The sequence below is a fragment of the Podarcis gaigeae genome (genome assembly GCF_964106915.1).
Source record: "Podarcis gaigeae genome assembly, chromosome: 2".
Classification (NCBI taxonomy): domain Eukaryota; kingdom Metazoa; phylum Chordata; class Lepidosauria; order Squamata; family Lacertidae; genus Podarcis; species Podarcis gaigeae.
In genome coordinates, this window is record NC_139679.1 from 18,402,672 (window position 1) to 18,425,781 (window position 23,110).

The 23,110-nt window shown below is 43.6% G+C and overlaps 1 long non-coding RNA gene across 1 annotated transcript in view; it reads left to right on the forward strand.

The window, feature by feature from the left end:
- The first annotated feature begins 13,624 nt into the window (after positions 1–13,624).
- LOC310839298 overlaps positions 13,625–23,110 on the forward strand; it is a 72,805-nt gene continuing 63,319 nt past the window's right edge. Inside the window, exons 1-2 of the long non-coding RNA XR_014561405.1 lie at positions 13,625–14,629; positions 20,812–20,880. This is a non-coding gene — a long non-coding RNA (uncharacterized lncRNA). The remainder of the gene's footprint in view (positions 14,630–20,811; positions 20,881–23,110) is intronic.

Below are 23,110 nucleotides of genomic sequence, written 5' to 3' on the forward strand. Positions count from 1 at the left end.
GCTGAAACAGCACATTTATTCAGCTGGCAGGTCTACAGCTTCCACAGAAATCTGCAATTTTGCTACACAACCAGTATTAAAATACAAGGAATGTTAGGGATGCTGTACAGACACACACACACACACACACACACACACACACACACACACACCTTCAAATAACTAAATCCACTCATACTTCTTTAGGTATTATTTCCCATCAAATCATAACAATCCTCCCTCATACCATACTGATCAGGTTGTATTCTTCTTCCAATAGTAAACTTTTATTTTAAAAAAAGTTGATTGCTTTCGGATGACTAACCATGCCAGATTTCATGCATCCTTACATGTGACTCTCTCAAGTCATCTTAATTAATAGAAGAATAAAGTCTTCTCTTGCTTTAAGCAGGACATTCCCCTTGGAATTGCTGAATATTTCTTATAAGTATGGAGGGAGGGGGGAAAAAAGACTACCATGCCAAGTATTTGCTTTTGAGTTTCAAATATTCAGGGAGGCTTCCCTAATGAGGTGTGGGCAGTTGTGTGGGAGAATAGCAAGCTCCTTCTTGACCCAGTTTCTGTGTGTGCATCTTCATTGGTCCAAGAGATGGAGTTCTCGCCCTTCCATCCCTCTCTAGTCCCGTGGTAGGTGACATGGTGGCATTCAGATGTTCTGGACTACAACTTGCACCATCCCTGACCATTGGTCATTCTGGCTGGGGCTGATGGGACTTGTAGTTTAACAATATCTAGAGAGTGTCATGTTGGCTGCCCCTGCTCTAGTCAATGCAATATGGGCATCTGTATGGGATGTGAAACACAAGAGCAGTCAAGTACAACATTCCTTTTTTATAATATTTTTTATTGAGTTTGTGAAATACAGAAAAAAGAATAAAGAACATATTATAAGAGTAAAGTAGAAAGGTTACAAATTTTCATGTTCTTTTTTCCAAGTCTACTGGACTTCCCCACATCCTCCCAACCCTGCATTCTCTGTAATACATAACATCAGCAATTTGTTAACTTGTTTCAATACTTGTTGTATCCTTCATTTTATCATGTTACCCAATTTCAAATGTGTTATAACCCAAATCATGTACATTTTCATTTAAACACAATAAAGTTGTTTCATTATTCTATCTCTGACTTCTTGTGCCTTAATTTCCATTTCTTTAGTTTAACATTACTGAAGCTAGAATTTCCTAAAAGGTGCATTTTTTAACATTCATACAGCTTATAATGTTTTTTCAGATAGTCCTTAAATTTTTTCCAGTCCTCCTCAATTGTTTCTTCTCCCAAGTCTCGGATTCTGCCAGTCATTTCGGCCAGTTCCATGTAGTCCATCAACTGCGTGTGCCATTCCTCCAGTGTGGGTAGATCTTGTGTCTTCCAATGCTTTGCAATCAGGATCCTTGCTGCTGTAGTAGCGTACATAAAAAAAGTTCTGTCCTTCTTAAGCACTCTCTAGTCCACCATGCCCAGGAGGAAGGCCTCCGGTTTCTTAGGTAAGGTAAATCTAAGTACCTTTTTTAGTTCATTATGAATCATCTCCCAAAAGGCCTTCACTTTCGGGCAGGTCCACCAGAGGTGAAAGAATGTCCCTTCCGCCTCTTTACATTTCCAACATTTATTATCAGACAGGTGATATATCTTAGCAAGCTTGACTGGGGTCATGTACCACCGGTATATCATTTTCATAATGTTTTCCTTCAAGGCACTACATGCCGTAAATTTCATTCCGGTGTTCCATAACCTTTCCCAGTCTTCAAACATAATGTTATGCCCCAAATCCTGCGCCCACTTTATCATGGCGGATTTGACTGTCTCATCCTGAGTATTCCATTTAAGCAGCAAGTTATACATTCTCGAAAGTAGTTTATTTTTTGGCTCTAACAGTTCTGTCTCTAGTTTCGATTTTTCCACCTGGAATCCAACCTTCTTGTCCACTTTAAAAACCTCTTGAATTTGTGCATAGTGCAACCAATCTCGCACCTTGTTTTTTAGCTTTTCCAAGCTCTGCAACCTCCAATTGTCTCCAATTTTTTCAATTATTTCCCCATATTTAGGCCAATTGGCCTCCATGTTAAGTCTCTTACGTGCCTTGGCCTCCACCGGTGAGAGCCACCTCGGAGTCTTACTCTCCAATAAGTCTTTATATTTTGTCCAGACCATCAAAATTGCTCTTCTGACAATGTGGTTTTTAAACAATTTGTGCACTTTAACCTTGTCATACCACAAATTTGTGCACTTTAACCTTGTCATACCACAAATACGCATGCCACCCAAAAGCATTGTCAAACCCTTCCAGATCTAGGACATCAGTACAACATTCCTAGAGTGAACATGTTTACACATGGGGAGGAATGTTTGTCCAGCCAGCAGGTAAACTTCCTGTTTCCTTCTGGGCTGGGACAGACTTCCTCTGCATGTGACTAGAGGTGGGTGTGGTCTCACCTGTGCAGGTAACGGCAAAAGCACAGGGCAGCCATCTCTCTCTCTTTCACCACATGCATCAAAGAAACAACATCTACTGAGCCAAAGATGCCCTCTTGGCTTCCAGCCAAGAGAGGACAATGGGACTGTCTTCTTATGAGATAGATTCAAAGTGTATGTTACTTCATTAAGCTAAGTCTGCCTTCTGGGATCTGATTGTGAACAGAATGTGAGTAAACTCTTTTTATACTTTTGTAAAAGACTGTGTCGTCTCTTATATTTTATGAGGGAATAAGGGGAAAATACCAGAACAGTTATTATAGAGGTTTTAGCGAGCCTGAGCAAATGCAGCCGCTGCAAATTGAAAATAAGGGGAATGTTACTCTGCTGAAATTGTGGAACTTCTTAACACAAGTTGCATAAGGATATAATCAGACAATATATCCTCTCCTGCATCCCTGAACATTCCCACAATCTGTATGTAGGACCAACCATCTTCATGATGGTACTTGGGTCTATGGTTGTTGTAGCCCTCTCTGAGCCGCCTCAAGCACATTTAAAGCACACACTTTTCTCGGATGTACTTACTGTCCCATATGCAGTTGTCCCATATGGGGATCAAACCTGCTACCTTGGCATTATCAGCACCACACTCTAACCGACTGAGCTATCTAGCCATTCGAACTTTCTCAGGAGGAAACTCCATACAGAAAGGATTTCCTGGGGTGGAGGTAGCTTTGTGGCACATTAAGGACTGACAAATTTATTAATGTATAATCTGATGAAGTAGATTCTAGTCCATGGGCGCTTATGACATCCAATGCACTTTGAAATGTGTTGGGGTGTGTGTGTTTTTGTTCTTATTTTTATTATGCATTTTGTGTGTTTTATATTGTAATTTTATGCTGTGAAGTGCCATGAGTTCTACGGATGAAGGATGATGATGATGATGATGATGATGATAATATTGGGAGAAGGAGGAAGAAGAAGAAGATATAAGTGTTGGTGTTGACCTTTAAAGCCCTAAACGGCGTCGGCCCAGTATACCTGAAGGAGCTTCGTCACCCCCATCGTTCTGCCCGGATGCTGAGGTCAAGTGCTGAGGGCCTGTTGGTGGTTCCCTCACTGCGAGATGCAAAGCTACAGGGAACCAGGCAGAGGGCCTTTTCGGTAGTGGCACCCGCCCTGTGGAATGCCCTCCCATCAGATATCAAAGAGATAAACAACTACCTGACATTTAGAAGACATCTGAAGGCAGCCCTGTTCAGGGAAGTTTTTAATGTGTGACATTTTAATGTATTTTTAATCTTTGTTGGAAGCCGCCCAGAGTGGCTGGGGAAGCCCAGCCAGATGGGCGGGGTACAAATAATAAATTGTTGTTGTTGTTGTTGTTGTTGTTGTTGTTGTAGTACGTTTGTTAGCCTTTTGATGTCACAATACCATTAGTCAGGGCTGGCCAACCTATAGGAGGAGGGTTGTGGCATGTTCACAGGCTGGTTCAAGATATTTTGCTGTCTGAGGCAAAGGAGAAGATGGCACCCTTCTCCTCATTCCATGTATAAAAGACTGGCAGGTGAATCTTACTTCAACACCAGAAAAGGAATAGCATCCTCCACTGCACTAGAGCCCCCCCCCCCCCAGAAAGACTGTGTGTGGCACATACAGCTCTGTGATCTTGTGGAGTGGAGTGGCTGAGGGGCTCAGGAGTAACAGTCCCTGGAATTTGCTTTCTGGGGCAGTTGCCTCACTCTGCCTTATGGTAGGGCTGGTCCTGTAGGTCGAGATGCACCTGTAAAAACAGCTGGCTTCCTAAAAAAGACAACTGAGAAGGATTTATGCCCTGAGTCTTAGTTTGACCTTCTGGGGAACCTCTGCTAACACTAGCTTGGAATTAGCACTGCCTGTGAGTCTGATGCTTTGCTCCCATACCTGCAGATTTCCCAAGAATTTTACAAAATCATAAGCCACCAACATCTTCTCTTCCAAATGAAACTGATTTGCTGAACTTCCCTTGGGGAGGGGAATATCATTTGACTCTCTTAAGTCCCCCCGCCCCCCCGGCATCAAGCGATGTAGCTCATAGATTCACATTTCCACTGCAGACGCACTCACTCCCAAACAAGGCCAGCTAGCTGGGGAAGGAGGGTTTTTTAAAAAATAAAAATTAAAGGGGGTTAAATCAGTGGAAAGGAACACATGCTGCATGCAGACATAAATAATAGATTAAAGAAAGTGAATTCTGCAAAGCCTCGGGGAGCTTTTATACATCTGAAAACCTCATTTCCTCAAGAAAAGTGAACTACAAATGATCTGCAAAAAATATATTCAACTTACTAGGTTTAAAACACATGCCTTTTTGGGGGAGGGGGGAGACTAATGAGAGTTTCTGGCTAAAAAAGCAAAAGCCACAAGGGCTGTTTGCTTGGAATATTTATGCAACTCTCTTAAGGCTGGATCAGTAGTGATGCTAGCATCACAGTTTATCTCCATCAGTTGTAAAGAGCATCGCTTAACTCTGTTCAGCTGCATCCTAAGCATCTTTGCTTAGAAGTAAGGCCCAGAAAGTTAGCAGAGAGCTTTACATTGCAGGTGTGGCTAAACTGTTAACTCCTATCATCCCTGAGCATTGGCCATGCTGATGGGAGTTGTAGTTTAGTAGCACCAGGAGGGCAGCTGGGACTTCACCCTTGATTTAGGGGACTGGGGTGGGTGGTACATATGATGCACGATATCTAGTTCGTGTAAAACCAAATGCTTCCCTATGCTAGTTCTTTCAGTTTTACATAATTTCCTTTACAAATAATTGGCCTAGGACCAGAAGCTGATTTATATTTCCCCTTTTTCACAGTTAAATAAACATGTGCAATGCCACCCGTTGTGGATGTGCATTTAAAGGCAGACTGTCTCTGGCAAGGGGACCGCATAAGATTCAACACATGACTTCCTCTGTGTACTGCTGCTTAGATTATCACCATGCCTTTTAATTGCCAATACAACTAACCTTCTCTGAGAAAAGACTATTTATGTATGCGACCATGGCTGCCTGGTTGCTATTGGCCCAGAGTTCGAAAGGAGAAAAAGTCCCGACCAGAGAACAATGGCAGATGAAGTTGATGGATTATGCCGAAATGGAAAAAATGACCGAAGAATCAGAAATCAGGAAGACCAAAATGTTAATAAAGAATGGGGAAATTTTTTATAATTTATCTTAAAAACCATTGTAAACAGTTAATTTTTTTTTTAGTAGGATTGGAATAACACTTGTGGTTTGACGGTGAATTTTGGATATAGTGGAGATGTAAAAGACTTAGATTATTATAAAAGATGCAGGAGATTAACAATAGGACCTACAAAGGGGAGGAGGGAAGTCCAGGAGATTCTATGGAATCTTGCCTATGTTGTATGTTGGATATGTGATTGTAACACTATAATTTGAAAAACCAAATAAATAAATTTTTAAAAAGGAAGGAAGGAAGGAAGGAAGGAAGGAAGGAAGGAAGAAAGAAAGAAACAATAAAATTATAAAGGAAAGAAAAGAAAAGAAACCTTTTCCGAGTTAACATCTCACACCATTATAAGCTTTTGTTCTAGAGCTGTGGTTGCCAACCAGACCCAGGGCAGAGGCACATTTGGAATTGTGAGAGAGTGCCATCACAAACTTTCAGCCTAACCAACCTGTCAGTGACCGGCTGGATGAGGAAGAGGGATGGGGGCTGCCCACACTAAAGCCCCCCCCCCCCCAAGGAAGGCACAGATGATGATGACTTAGATCCCAGATCCTGGTGGTAGGACACTGAAGGGCATTCTGCTGAAGGGATGAGCTGGGAGGTGCTAGAAGCAGGGGTCTTGAGCGATCAAGGAGGGCGTGGTCAGAAGGAGGGCCTTCCAGGGGTTAGCAAGGGTCAGCAAACTTTTTCAGCAGGGGGCCGGTCCACTGTCCCTCAGACCTTGTGGGGGGCCGGACTATATTTTGAAAAAAGAAGAACGAATTCCTATGCCCCACAAATAACACAGAGATGCATTTTAAATAAAAGCACACATTCTACTCATGTAAAAACACGCTGATTCCCAGACCGTCCGAGGGCCGGATTGAGAAGGCGATTGGGCCGGATCCGGCCGCCGGGCCCTAGTTTGCCTACCCATGGGTTAGAGGCTGAAAGTCGCAGTGTGAGTGCAGACTCAGACAGAAAGGAGTCAGAGGCTGGCCCTGGTAGGCAGCAGCAGGTCTCTTAATCTCAGGGTCAGAGCCAGGGTCAGAGTTAGGTTTGATGATGCTCTAAGCTACTGAAGGTAACGGGGCCCTTTTTATGTCCAGCTGTCCTTTGTCAACAAACAAATTGTCGCTGTTTTTTGTGTTGAATATATGCTATATGGTAATTTATGGACCTAATAGGTATCTAAAGCCATTTGCACATAACAAATAGGACCCTACACAACACAAAGCACTGTTGCTGTATGTATGGTTTTAATTTATTTGCTTTTTATCTTATATTTTAGAAATGTACATCCAGTTCCCGCCCTTTATTTTCTTTGGGGGGGGGGCAAGAGAGTGGGGCCCTAAGCTATAGCTTGTTTAGCTTATACGTAAATCTGGGACTGGTTAGAGCCCAACACTGGGGAAAAGATAACTGCATTGCCGGGGGTTGGACTAGATGACCCACGTGGTCCCTTCCAACTCTACAATTCAATGCCTATGTCTATTCCTATTCTATGCCTACTGCACAAATGTCACACCAAGGTTAGACTATGTCTAGTCCTTACTGAGGATTCATTCTGATTTGTTTGTGGGGAGGTTATTCAATAATGCACATGCATCCTGAATTCATCCCAATTTGCTTGTGTGGTGGTTATGTTGGGATACTGCCAGGGAGATATGGCCCATCATGGCCCCCACGTCGCCTCCGGACGATCCATCGATCTCCCGTAGATACAGTATCAGCAATTAGCGACACGAGCTCCAGAAAATAGCTTGCCACATCCCAGAACTGATGCACGCTCTATTAGCAGAGTTGCGCAGTGGAAGCGTGCTGGGCCCATAACCTGTTGTTGGGATACTGCCAGGGGGATATGGCCCATCATGGCCCCCACGTCGCCTCCGGACGATCCATCGATCTCCCGTAGATACAGTATCAGCAATTAGCGACACGAGCTCCAGAAAATAGCTTGCCACATTCCAGAACTGATGCATGCTCTATCAGCAGAATTCGCACAGCAAAAGTTGCATGCAGGAGAGTATTATTTAGAAGTTTATTCAGCGTTGGTCAGAACAAAGAAAAAACATGACTGCCTGCTTGCGTGTTCAGGCAAAGAGAGAGAGAGAAACGAAAGCAAAGACACAACAGAAACATCCTGTGAACAGGAAATATGCAGGCTGTGACACAAACATCCTGGTCCCTTTTAAGGTGGAACGGAAATATCCTAACAGGTTATACACAGTGCTTTTTTTCCTTCATGGAAAAAAAATGTGTTGGCACTCACCATGAAGTTGTTACAGTAAGTGCCACACGTTAAACATTTTTTTTTGGGGGGGGGGGAGTACCGGAACTGTTTAGCCTTGAGTACCCCCAGAAAAAAAACACTGGTTATATATCTTCCTGTTAGTAATTCATTCACCCCACACTTTCCTGTGAATTTCCCTGCTTTTCTTTTTTAGAAAAGAAAAGGGGAGAGGGGTTGGATTTGTAGCGACTGAGTGCCCTTAATCTACTTTAATTGCAGAAACCTAAATTTTTAGCATGCGTTTGAATTCCTATCGCAAAATACTGACGGTCTAGAGGCGACCACAGTTATTTTTGACCTCTGTTATATCCCTCCCATCTTGATGCTTTGAAGACCAGGTATATTTCCAAATTTTGCCCTCCTGAGTTTCCACCCACTGTTAAGCAGGTAGGAATGTAGCAGAAGGTATTCCTGGGCAGGGGCAAAACTAGGCTTTAATTCATCTGGGTCAAAGATCCAGTTTGGCAACCTCACTATGAACATATGCGTACACACACAAACACAGGCTGGGAGCCTCAATGGAGCCTCTCTGGAGGCTTCACCCGGGGGAAAAACCTGGCTAGTCCCACCACACCCCACATCTATGGCACTCTCCTAGGCAACTGGTTTTGTTTGCTCCTGATGTGGGATGCTGAGAGTTGTAGCAGGTCGAAGGAGAAATTCCCACTCCTAATTGAAGTGTGTAGGGACGCAGGTGATGCTGTGGGTTAAGCCACAGAACCTAGGACTTGCCGATCACAAGGTCAGCGGTTCGAATCCCCACAACGGGGTGAGCTCCCATTGCTCGGTCCCTGCTCCTGCCAATCTAGCAGTTAGAAAACACGTCAAAGTGCCAGTAGATAAATAGGTACCGCTCTGGCGGGAAGGTAAACAGCGTTTCCATGTGCTGCTCTGGTTCACCAGAAGCGGTTTAATCATGCTGGCCACTTGACCCGGAAGCTGTAAGCTGGCTCCTTCGGCCAATAAAGCAAGATGAGCGCCGCAACCCCAGAGTCGGTCACGACTGGACCTCATGGTCAGGGGTCCCTTTACCTTTACTTAGTTGAAGTGTGTACTGTACACATCTTGCTTCCTGCAGGTCTGACGTGGGCCAGGCACTTCTAAGCCTGCCTTTGCTGCTAATATCATGATGACAGAATAAAAAGGTTACTGCTTACGCAACAGAGATATTGGTTTGGTAGAATGTTTGACAAGCAGGCAATTGGCAGTACTTGACTGACATTCCAACTCTCATAAGGGAAGAACAATATACCCAGTGGCGTAGCGTGGGTTGTCAGCACCCGGAGCAAGGCAAGTAATTTGCACCCCCTAACCTGTGGATTTGCACCCCCTAACCCTAACCCCCAGATGTTGCGCCCAGTGCGGCCGCCCCCCTGCACCCCCCACGCTACGCCACTGAATATACCTCCCAGGAAGGTGCCCCATATTTTCCTAGCAAGGCTCATCTCTTGCTCAGAGAACCCTGGGTCTCAGCTGAGACAGGAAAATGCAATCTCATGATATTACATAAAAATAATAGCACATCCTGTAGGTTAAGCACAGTCTCTTGGGATTTTGAAGACTCGTCCTCCGAGCTCAGCTTTAGGGAATTCTAGGCACCAAATGCTGAGTTGGCAACCTTGTGGCAGAGGGAATGTTACACCTGAGGGCTCATTTATCATGCCCTGGAAAGCTTTGGGTGCCTACATATGACCTCAGGAAACAAGCAGATGAGAGCAGGACTGGCATAGCTTTGGGAACTGAGCCTTGAGGCTCTATTTAGCCTTCAAAGAGGGTGTATATGTGTATGTTTTCCCATGCCTTCCTATGAAAATGCTTACAAGGTCACTGCTATTGCACCCATTTTATAGAAGGGAAGACTGAGGCTGAAAATAGCAACCTGGACATCAAAACCTGGTCTCCAAGTTCAAAGTACAGCACTCTGCCAGTGATGTCACAATGAGAACCATCCAATAGGGGACCATCTTTTAAGCACAATCCATGCAGCATTCCAAACTGCAGACAGATACATTAGCTAGGTAGATAAGCAAAATCACACAGCCGTGCCCACCAATACGTTCTTGGTTTGAGTGCTGGGAGAATACGACAAGCTTGCCACAGAAGCAATCCCTCGCATCTGGGATCCCCCTAGAGCAAACAAGTAACATAACTGCTAAGTAATTGCACAGACAGGCGAAAGATCATCTGCAACGGCTCTTAATAGCTCTAGAATAGCGTTCTCTTTGCAAAGGATGCCTTCCTCTAAGCAAAAGCTGCACACGAGTGGCGCTCATCTCTCAGGGAGGCTCAGAACCGAGGCAGAGCTGTAACTATTGATCTGGCAGTAACTGGCTGACAGCGCAATGTCTCTTTAAGAGCGCACAGCTGTGAGGCTGTGCCAGCAGATATCCACCCATAGTAGCTTCCCTCCCATTTCAAGGGATGTGTTTGTATTCCTGCCTTGTTGCTGATACATAAATCTCATTGGCTTTGTTTTATGGTGCTAGGCAAGGATCTGCCAGCTGTCTTTATGTGGGTTGAACCTGAGGTGAATGAGTTGTCATTTCAGGTAGTTTGGTGGTTGCTGGCCAAGGGTCCCATTTCCAGTTACTCCAGATGCCCCAGAAGAAACTGGCAAGGGCTGGCTGAGCGAATTAGCAGGGATGTTATTAGTGGGTGGCCTGGCAGAGGAGGGGAGAGGGCAAGGCAAGTTCCAGGTCTTTTAGACCAAGCCCCACAGCTCTTTATTTATGTATCAATATTCTTTTTCAAAGCAAAATAGCCAACAAAGGACCCCACCACTCCATACGAGAACATCTTTCTGGGGGAAACTTCCAGGTGACCTGTTCATTGAGCTTTCGTCACAATTTCTTTGCAGAGAGATTAGCTGACATGGCTATTTAATGCACATTCATTCCATTTTGTTTGCAGGGATGTTAGATGCATCAAGGCAAGTGTTATTCTAGCACATTTCTCTATCTCTTATCACAAAACCTCTGTGCAAGTCTTTCCCATCAATTGTAATTGTGCAACCTAAATTTCTTGGTATGTGATTGAATCCCACCCCAAAATAGCAGCAGGATGGAAACACCCTGAGACTGCATGGATAGCACCTTGTTTTGCTGTGTGTTTAATAAAAGCTTGCCAAGTGGAATTGAATGTCCTTTTTTATCTGCACCTCTTGGGCCAATTTTTCAAGAAACTCCAGAAATCGGACTACAGCAGACCCTCAGAAAAGCTCCCTTTAATTACTTCTGGTGAAGCAACAAGAATTCTGGCAGAGTAACAAGAATTCTGGCAACAATTAAAAGAAAATTAACAATGTTTTCCTGCTTGCTGTCTTTATTCTTGTCACCCCAGATGTTAAGGAGACCGGTGTGGGCATAGGGCACAGTTGGATGTGCGGAAAACCACAGTATGGGTATGAAAACCCACCCAAAAAACTTCAGCCTGGGCAGCAAAACAAATCCTTGGCAGCAAGTTTACTTTTCAGAAGCTGTCCTAAAATTTCATACCTCCATTTAAATTAGCCTATATTTAAACAAATACAGTGGCATCTCTGGTTACGTATGGTACTTAATTTTTTCCAGAGGTCCGTTCTTAACCTGAAGCACCACTTTAGCTAAAGGGGCCTCCTGCTGCTGCCACGCCACCGCCGCACGATTTGTGTTCTCATCCTGAAGCAAAGTTCTTAACCCGAGGTACTATTTCTGGGTTAGCGGAATCTGTAACCTGAAGCTTATGTAACCTGAAGCGTATGTAACCTGAGGTTCCACTGTATGCATCATTGGACTACGCTCTGAGTCTTTTTGGCACCCAGCAGATCACGTCATGTTTAATGAACCCATCTTACAACAAAGTAGGCATTGGATTCCTTGCTCTCAGGAAACCTCTTTTCCATGCTGAGAATCCCTGCATTTTGCAAAGAATCTTGGGATGCATTCAAAGGCAACTTCTTAGTTCACCCTGGGTCCCTCCCCGCTCTCCAGCCTAGAAAGTGACACACTCCCCTGATGTTGCACATTGCAAAAGGAAGATCGGTCGCAGTGGACAAGCTGTTTCAGGGAAGCTTGCCTGCCACTGCCAATCTAAACCAGCAAGGAATCCCATTGTCCCTGGGAACACAGTTTGAAAGCCACTGCAATGGCACTAAAATATTGGCTTGGGGCGGGGGGTTACTCTGGGTGTATGGATTTCTCGCTGTCAAAACAATTATACCAAGAGCTGAGCGGTCTGAGGTTTTTTGCACATTCATGGCAGGGTGAAGCTAATGCAAGCTGACTTTGCCATGCCGTTGTTTCTCAACACATCTCCAGATAGCGAGTTGATGTGCCCTCACTAAAGCTACTCCACATCATCCTACTGCACAGATGCACTCATCTGCAGTGTGTGCATGTTCTGGACTGGGATTCAGAGGTAAAAAGGGACACTTTGTACCTCCTAATCGATGCCACCTGGAAGCGTCTTTTCACCCACCCATAAGAAATGCAAGAAGAACCTTCATCTAATCCAGCATCTTTTATGAGATGTCAGCATCCATTGAATTATGGTGCTGGAGGAGACTCTTGAGAGTCCCATGGACTGCAAGAAGATCAAACCTATCCATTCTTAGGGAAATCAGCCCTGAGTGCTCACTGGAAGGACAGATCCTGAAGCTGAGGCTCCAATACTTTGGCCACCTCATGAGAAGAGAAGACTCCCTGGAAAAGACCCTGATGTTGGGAAAGATGGAGGGCACTAGGAAAAGGGGACAACAGAGGACGAGATGGTTGGATAGTGTCTTCGAAGCTACCAGCATGAGTTTGTCCAAACTGTGGGAGGCAGTGGAGGACAGAGGTGCCTGGCGTGCTCTGGTCCATGGGGTCACGAAGAGTCAGACACGACTAAACGACTAAACAAAAACAAGCATCCAAAATGCATATGTAAAGTGTTAATTGCAAGAGTTGTAGGACTCTGTGACACCATACACCGTGTGACAGTTATGGCAGTTGGTACAGTTATGGCAGTTGAACAGCCTTAACAGAGGCAGGTATAAACTGTTATGCTGCTGTCTGCCCCAGAGTTAGTTAGTCTGTAACTATGTGTAAGGTGTCTTAGCAATTTAGGAAACACCCACCTGCATTGTATATTTAATTTGCAACTGCAAGTATACGAAGTAAAAGTTATATGCTCTTTTAAACATTTTTTAATAGTGTCTTGCGTAGTTTTTTATTGCAGGGGAAAAGAGAACCAATTAAAGGGTCAAACGACCCAGGGCTGTCTTCCGCATACTCCACAAATGGGAACTAGAGTTTAATTCCCATAGTGGCTGACCAGATGTTTCTGGGATGTTACTCAGCAGGGCAGAAAGGCAATACCTTTTCCTATTACTCCCTCAGTAACTGGTCCTCAGATGCCACTCATTTTTTAAAAAAAATAAAAATATTTTTATTTATACTTTCCATGTTTACACATTTCACTGATTTTACAATCATTTTAACATTTCAAAATCTGACTTCCTTCCCCCCTCTTTCTGTGGTTCATTAGATTTATTTTTAATACCTTCTGCATATCCAAATTAACTTAATTTGCCTATTTATTCATCTTCTTTAAATATATATTCTTATGAAACTGCAGGCTATTACAATAATCCTGCCAATGTTCTTATCTGTTTACCATTTATCTGCATTTATCAATAAACCATTTCCATTCTTTTATAAAAAGTTTGTTATCTTGATTTCTTCCGGTAAGTTTTGCCATTTCTGCATATTCCATAAGTTTTTGTACCCATTCTTCCTTCGCTGGGACTTCTGCTTCTTTCCATTTGGGGGCAAGTAATGTTCTTGCAGCTGTAGCCACATAAATGAATAAGTTTCTATACAGCTTAGGTAGTTCTGTCCCTATAATTCCCAAAAGAAAAGCTTCCGGTCCCAGATGTCACTCATGGCCAGCATGATTAGTAGCCATTGAGAGAATTCTCCTCCATGTTTTTGGCAACACTTCATGCTACGTCAGTGACCATCACCACATCTCGTGGCTGTGTTCCATAAGTTAGTCATCTGTCGTGTAGAAAAGCACTTCCTTTTGTCAGTTCTCTTGGCTCTCCTGCCTATCGTGGGATGATCCTGGATTCTAGCATTATGAGAAATGATAGGAGGTTAAGAAGTCTACCCCCTTTTTCCTAAGTATGTGAATGTACAATCTACACTTTCATAAAAATAGAGGAAGAAGAAGAAGAAGAGGAGGAGGAGTTTGGATTTGATATCCCGCTTTATACCCAAAGGAGTCTCAAAGCGGCTAACATTCTCCTTTCCCTTTCTCCCCCACAACAAACACTCTGTGAGGTGAGTGGGGCTGAGAGACTTCAAGAAGTGTGACTAGCCCAAGGTCACCCAGCAGCTGCATGTGGAGGAGCGGAGACGCGAACCCGGTTCACCAGATTATGAGTCTACCTCCCTTAACCACTACACCACACTGGCTCTCAAGAGAGCAGAACCCAAGGTTCAGACATCACCAAAATCTGAGGGTAAACCAATTCTGCGAGATAGTAAGCTGCCACCACTCCTGACGTCTGTCCACCCATCCTGAGGTCTCAGGTCAAAGTCTAGACATCCCTAAGATCCTAATAAACAACAGCTAAAGTTGCACTCTCTGCTTTCAGGGGGCGTTCAAATTACACGGCAGATGTGACCAAAGAGATTGAAGACACCGGTTTAGAATCAAGACTTAACCCAAACAAGTCCACCAAAAGAAAGAGGTACATTACTGTAATAAACCCGTTGTCTTCTGGATTTCCCCCTGCCCCCTACTTCCCAGTTCAAGAGGAAAAGTTGAGCAATGTATGCCTAAGTACACATGGGAGGTTGAAAAGCTTCCTTGATTTATGGATGCCCAGGCGACAGGTTCTTTAAAAATGCTGCTCTAAGCATTCCTGCCCTCTCAGAAAGCAGAATCACCAATCAATCTCATTTTGCCCTGGCAATCAACTGTAATTATTCATCTTCTCCAGCCAGGAAGATCACCTCTCCTTCTATTTCAGGGATTTGGTCTATGGTTCTTCAGGCGCTATTGGACTACAAATCCCATCAGCCCCAGCAAGCATGGCCAATGACCAGAGATGATGGGAGCCATAGTTTGGCAACATCTGGAGGGCCGCAGTCTCCTTAACCTTGTTGTGCACCCAAACTTAGCTTCCAACCCCAAGAACTGTGCACAGAGCACCATCTAGTGGCAAAGTCTTGTGAATGCCTCCATTTCTCCAAACTCTATTAAATCAATTTGACTTTTTTTTTTAAGCCATCATTTCAAAGACAAAACTTTGCTTTATTGACTTCTGTATGGCCAGTACAGGTTAGGAACACAGGTAAAAACCTGTGACACCAAATTTGCTTGTTACTCACATTGTACACCATTTATCACTGCTGGCCCTCTCTTTTTATTGTATATGCTGTGGTTTCATAAAAAATAAAATAAAATGCTTATGATTATCTCCTGCCTTTTTCCCCACTAGAGAACCTAAGCCTTGCAGTCGTTCTCAACCTGTGGGTCCCCAGATGTTGTTGGACTACAACTTCCATCATCTCGGAGCTCTGGCCTTGCTAGCTAGGGGTGATGGGAGATGTAGTTCATCATCTGGGGACCCACGGGTTGAGAAAGGCTGAAAGGCATGATGCCAGAATGCATGTGGTTCCTAGGCAGTATCCCATCCAGACACTGGCCAGCCCCAGCCTCATGGGTCTTCAAACCATACTCTGTGGGGTTTTTAAAATAAAAAACAGAGAGTTTATTTTATTTCCCATTGCTATTAACTACTGTCGGAAAGGGGCAGCAATGAAATACAAATGTTTCTTTATTTATGGCACTGATTTTAGCATTTGCACTGCCTGTTATTCCATGCTTAGGTGCTTAGCTGGATAGAACTCTTTAGATCAAATCTTCCACTCCTTATTTGAGGGTTGAGCTATAGTCTTACTGCAGAAAGCTGCCACATTAGCCTGCCCAAGGAAAAGGTGAAATACAATCGATCAGAAGCTGCTAGGAGGACCCAGAGTCATTATGGTTCTGGGAACACAAAAAGATGAAGTCAGCATTCTGGGAAAGTGCTAATGAACCAAAAAGCACAGAGAACCTTCTGAGTAATCACCAAACAAATGTAAAGAGACCTACATACTAAAGAGACATGTGCAGGATCTGCCTAAGGTGGAGCTCCTGTGGAAAGGGAAGTGCATTATGGGATAAGGAGTCCTCTTCCAGAGTTTCTCATTTATTGCCTCTAATGAGAAATCAGGCTGAGTCACCTTTTCTTTTTCCTGCCAGCTTTCTTTCTGATGGGAAGTGGGCAGTTACCACTGGAGACTGTCCAGGATGCTACCAGTCAAGTCTGTCAGGTAGAGAGGCTGCTTTTAGCAGACGCATCTCTGTGTTTGTAGTGGCGGCACAGCAAAATGGTGAGAAGGGTGGGCGAGCGTGCATTCGCACGCCTGCACACACAAGCCCTGTGTTATGTACTGAAGTTCTCACCCTGGGCCAGCAGGGGGATACTGTAGATAGTTATGCAAATAAGGGATCGAAAGTGACGTTCAGTGATTGGATAGTTTTAGAAAATTGTTACAGTTACGTTGTACTGGAGCTCTATATAAGCAGGCTGACTGAACCCTTCAGTTCAGTTCTGTTCTGGCCTGTGAATAAACAAAAGCTGTTTGAAGAATCACTGTGTCGTCTGATATGTTCACCCACAACTTAACACCCTGAACCCGAATCCCATTGCATCAAAATCCTGAAGACTGGAACATGTGAATTAAGGGTACAATCCTTTGGAGACATCTGGGAATAAATCTCAAACTCAGGGGGATCTGTTTCTGAATGCATTGGAGTGGGCTGCATTAAGATAATATTGTGACCCTCTCCCCCACTTTCCTAAGAATAGACCTACATTTAAAAACTACAATAGCCATCCCATGGGCTGGGCAATATCTGGTTTTCCACATCACAATATATCACCAGCTAAACATCATGATAAGGGATGCGGGTGGCACTGTGGGTTAAACCACAGAGCCTAAGACTTGCCGATCAGAAGGTCGGCGATTCGAATCCCCATGACAGGGTGAGCTCCCGTTCCTCGGTCCCTGCTCCTGCCAACCTAGCAGTTCAAAAGCACGACAAAGTGCAAGTAGATAAATAGGTACTGCTCCGGCGGGAAGGTAAACGGCGTTTTTGTGCGCTGATCTGGTTCGCCAGAAGCGGCTTAGTCATGCTGGCCACGTGACCCGGAAGCTGTATGCCCGCTCCCTCGGCCAATAAAGCGAGATGAGCGCCGCAACCCCAGAGTCGGCCACGACTGGACCTAATGGTCAGGGGTCCCTTTATCTTTACCATTAAATATCATGATATACTATTATATCATGATGCCTGAAATAAGGATGGAACTATGTACAGTGGTACCTCCGGTTGTGAAAGGGATCCGTTCTGGCGCTCTGGATGCATCCTGAATTGTCCGCAACCAGAGGCGCCTGTTCTGCACATGCGTGCGACGCCGTAGAGCACTTCTGCGCATGTGTGAGATGCAAAGAGCGCTTCCGGGTTTGCCACGTTCGCAACCCAAAGTTTACATATCCAAAGGGATACGTAAGCAGAGGTACGACTGTAGAGGCATTAGCTGGCTTCATGGTTTTCCCGACATCGTGATTTTGCTGGCACTTGCTCTTGTGATTCGCTGACCGCTGCATGAGGCAGGGGAGAGATGAGCTGGCAGAGGTCACAGGGGCTGCCGGAATCGAGAGAACCATTGGCTGGCTTCACAGTTTCCCCCACATTGTGATTTTTGCATGGCACACACACAGAGAATATACCTATCACATGTCTATACCTTGGAAATAGCTGTAGCTCTATGGTATTTTCACGCCAAAGGTCCGAGGCTCAATCATTGATGGTTCCAAGTACAGCTGGGAGAGACCTGGTCTGAACAAAGACATTGGATTCTTATCTCATTATACATGACAAAGCCATTTTTCACCTTCTCACCCCTTGCTTTTTCCTGTAAGACCTATTGCAGTCGTTAAGAGTCGTCAACAGGCTCATCACAGCTATCTGCCAATCATCCATTCCTACCACCCTTCTGAGTAATACCCCTCCCCACCTTCTCACTATATAGGAGGGTCTGGTAACTTCTGTTTCAGTATATCTGAAGAAGTGTGCATGCACACGAAAGCTCATACCAAGAACTAACTTAGTTGGTCTTTAAGGTGCTACTGGAAGGAATTTTTTTGTTTTGACTATGGCAGACCAACACGGCTACCTATCTGTAACACACAGAATGATTCATGATACAGTTTAAGTATAGCATAGCAATGATTTAAATAAATAAACATAAGCATAAAAATGCAAACAACCAAAAGGAAAAAAGAAAAGAAAAGACAATCTACAATCTACTCAGAATTTGAAATTTAAAGTTACTAGATCTGTTTGGTGACTTTCCCCCATTCGGCATTCTAGGAAAATGGAAAGTAGGGTAGGGAAAAGGGCAATGAAGAGGATTAAGACTGAATTAACTGAGCAATGCCAACAGCAAAGACTTCTGTATTAGAAGAGCAGCTCACACATCTATACCTATCACATGTCTATACCTTGGAAATAGCTGTAGCTCTATGGTATTTCCACGCCAAAGTTCCGAGGCTCAATCATTGATGGTTCCAAGTACAGCTGGGAAAGGTTCCCATCTAAAATCCTGGAGAGCCTCTTCCAGTCAGTGGTGGCAATAATGAGCTAGATGGAATAATAGTCTGACCCGTTATGGCAGCTTTCTCTGGACTCAGCTACATTAGTAAGGAAACTGCATTTTGAATGCGTTATAAACATGCAACACCAGATGGCGCCAGAGAATCAAAAGAAATCCGACATGATTTTCCACAGTGTTTTTTTCTTTTGTTTTAACCATTTAATTTCTGACTTATTTATATTGCCCACCCCCCCTGTGTGTAGATTCCCCCAGAGATTCCTATGTAGTGGAGCACTTATTTTTAACCTTAGCATCGTAGAGTTGGAAGGGACCATCAAGACCTTACAATGTAGGAATCTTTTGCCCAATGTGTGGCTCAAACCCATGACCCTGAGATTAAGAGTCTCATGCTCTATCATCTGAGCTTTAAAACACAGTAATATCCCACTTTTCCAGTGTGTATAAGCAGCCCAACGTAGCTTACAACTAAAAAAGAGTTAGGCATAGCAATTTTTGAAAACAAATAACAATAGCACAGCAGGAATAACCATTTTAAAAAAAAAATGAAGGGAAAGACCGAAAGATAAATCAATCGTTATAAAAGTCATAAGCCTGCTTAAATAAAGAAAAAGCTTTTCGGGGTCACATCTGCAAAATAAAGCAAATAAAAATGCAATCTGCTTTCCCTGGACTGAACAGCCCCTCAACTCACCAGGCTCTCAGAGGATTCTTACTTGAGTTGCAGCTTTTTGTTTGACTTTCTGCTTATCGTGTTGAGCACGCTCTTGAAAAGAATGAGATTCTGGATGTCCACCTGCTGATATAAATGTACCATGTCAATCATGAGCACTGTCCAGGAGGCCACAGGAAGAAATGACTACTCTAGGTGGGGCTGTGGCTTTTCTCACTACTGCAATGCCAAGTTTTGTGCCTTGATATTTGCAAGCTGGTTAACCCTATGCTCCCCAATGAACAAACAGATAAGATATGCATCTTGCATATAATATGCAACAGCCCATGCAAATGGTTCTTTTAAAGAAAGCCTGGGAAGAAATGCATTCCCATACTACCAAAATGTGCAATGGTCCATAATATTGGTGCTAGGTCCAATTTCCTGGCATTTTCAGTTCAAAGAATCAGGAAGCAGGTGATGGGAAAGATCTGAGCCTAAAACCAGGGAAAGCTGCTGTAATGATTTCTGGCAGGCAAGCAAGCCCGATAAGACGTAATGACTCTCCAGCAGTTTTATGTACATTTATTTACAAAAAGACACATCCAGAGCACGGCTTCTCGTCTGCTCAAATTTACAATAGTTGATCAGTCTGACTTTTTGTCCCTCCCACAGCAGGAAGGATGCCAAACTCCACCCTTTCCCCTCTTGCCCTTCTGTTGCCATCTGATCTTATCCAGACGGCTATAACAGGGACTGAGAGGTTAACCTCCCCCCTCCCCACTTTCAGTCAACATAGACTCAGACCTCTGCTTATCTGCTGATTGCCTAGCAACTCTCTGGCTGCCTTCCAACTCTTCCTCTTCTTGAGAACTAACAGAGTTTTCCCCGGGAAGGGGGGTTGAACTGCCCTTTCTCAACTCTGTCAGCCAGGTTTCATCTGCAGACTTCTGAGTCTAACTCTTTCCCTGTGCTCTGGGGGCCATGTTCCTGACAGCTGCTGACAATTAAGCAATACTGGGTTACATGAAAAAGTTTAACCTGATACGAGGCAGCTTCCTACTGACAAGGTTAAGGAGACTGAGGACTCCATTCAGGCTTTATTCATAATCGATCACATGATGTAGTGCATGCACACCATTTGAATGGTGATGCCCTTCAACTTGGGGGGGGGCAGCAGTGGCCCTCTCAAATATTTTACTGAGAGAGCTGAAGGGACCTCTGTCCCTATGAGTTGGCTCCTATGCCTAATCCATACTTTCTGAAACCGTATGAAATCCACTATCTTTTGAAATTTGCACACCTTTCAATTTTCCAGTGCAACTCTCCAGCCACGTACTGCAATGTGTACAAAAATGCAAATACTGGGGTGAAGTGTGCCTAGAAATGCATATATTTGTCAAAATAACATAGAAATTGCATTATATGGGGGGGGGGGAATGGCTTCTCAGATTTGTGTATATTAGGGAAAATGCATACTACATGCGTATATTAGGGTAAATCCACACTAAGCTGCTGATGAATTTTCATAAGCACTTTTTAATTTTTTTTTAAGGGAAAGTGATGTGGAACTCTGAAGACTGGAAAAATGAAGAAGAGAAAGAAGCCAAAATTGACACATTTGGTAATTCCTATTGAAGACATCCTGTTCTCATTAAGGAGAATCTTTGGTATAAAATATGTATAACAACTGGTTTTTGGATCTAGTTCTTTAAAATATTCCTCAGTGGCTTTCTGCTATTAGATCCAACTGCTTTTAAGTGGAAGTCTGTCTCTGTGACTTGAAGAGTAGCTTCTTTTGCAAGTTTTGCAGATTTAACCTGCTGGGAATTTCTGCACAACACACAGGATAATTTGGAGATAATTTGCTGTGATTTGGGCATCACATTTTTTATTCTTTATGATGCAGATGCATATTATGTAGTGCCTTTCATTTTTTAAAAAACGTCATCAGATTATGCAAATGTTAAGTTTTATTTGTTTTTATTTTCCCTTGGAAATGTACAGTGGCAGTTTGGGTTGACAGTCACATTTACTGCTTTAAATTGTCATAGCAGGTTGACTCCACAATAAAGTTTTGTTTGACTAATACACATAGCAAGCACCTCAGAGAGAAGCTCATCATGTGTCTGGGCAACTGGAACACAAACATATGTGGGACATTAATAGTGCTTTTTTTTCTAAAAAAAAAATATGTTTAGGGGTACTCTCATTTTCCTACTCATATTGAAATACTGCCCCTCAATGAGGCTAAACTTAGATTCACAAAATGTTTAGGGGTATGCATACCCCTGCGTCCCCCCCAAAAAAAAAAATCACTGGACACTAATAATTTCAAACAGCACAGTTTAGAACCAAACGCAGAGCACGCTCTGGTGTGCTCCAACTATCTTTTCTGAATTTTATTCTGTTTCTCTATTCCTTGAGACACATTGCCATCTAGTGGCAATCACTGGTGTGTTTGTTTTTTTTTTTGCACAATAGTGAGAGAGAGTAGGCAAGTAAATATTTGAATTTCCATGGCAAAACTAATCACTTCTCCATCACTATGAGGGGTCCTTGCTGTCACAATTTATAGTGTGGGCTGATGCTACAATCATCATATGTTACAAAGAAGTAAGCCCCATTGAATTCTATAGATTTCCTGCCTTATAAGGATGTACACCTCCTGCCAACCTAGCAGTTTGAAAGCACGTCAAAGTGCAACTAGAGAAATAGGTACCACTCCGGCGGGAAGGTAAACGGTGTTTCCGTGCGCTGCTCTGGTTTGCTAGAAGTGGCTTAGTCATGCTGGCCACATGACCCGGAAGCTGTACGCCGGCTTCCTCGGCCAATAAAGTGAGATGAGTGCCACAACCCCAGAGTCGGTCACAACTGGACGTAATGGTCAGGGGTCCCTTTACCTTTACCTTTAAGGTTGTACACAGGATTGCAGATTGAGGTGCTTAGTCTTAAGGTGCCACGCAAGACTGTTAACAAAGGCCCCATGAATTTGGGGAAAGATTATTTTCATCCCACAGCTTTCCCTTTGTGTCTTGTTTGCAGAATGTGGAATAAGGTGAAGGAATCTATCTCCAGTCTGACTGTCCCCAATTCTGATGGGAGGTGTGAATTGCAGGATAAAATTGGTGGACAAGGAAATTATTTGTTTGTTTGTTTGTATTATTATTATTATTATTATTATTATTATTATTATTATTAATATGTATTATTATTAATATGTATTATTATTAATATGTATTATTATTATTATTATTATTATTATTATTATTATTAACATTATTTCTTGCCTGCTCTTCACTGAATATTTTCAGTCTCAGAGCAGGGATGGTAAAGGTAAAGGGACCCCTGACCGTTAGGTCCAGTCAAGGACAACTCTGGGGTTGCGCGCTCATCTTGCGCAGGGAACCGGTGTTTGTCCGCAGACAGCTTCTGGGTCATTTGGCCAGCATGACTAAGCTGCGTCTGGCAACCAGAGCAGCGCATGGAAACGCTGTTTACCTTCCTGCCAGAGTGGTACCTATTTATCTACTTGCATTTTGACGTGCTTTCGAACTGCTAGGTGGGCAGGAGCTGTGACCGAACAATGGGAGCTCACCCTGTCACAGGGATTTGAACCGCCGACCTTCTGATTGGCAAGCTCTAGGCTCTATGGTTCAGACCACAGAGCCACCCGCATCCCCAGAGCAGGGAACAAAATAATAAAAATAAGCAGAGGGGGGGGGGGAACAGTATAAAACAGTGACAAAATCCTATAAACAGGTCCAGGAAACAACGAAATGACAGCTCTGTCATAAAGTAAACAAGCAAATCTGGAATGTAAAAAAATAAATCAATCAAGATTTTCCCATTTA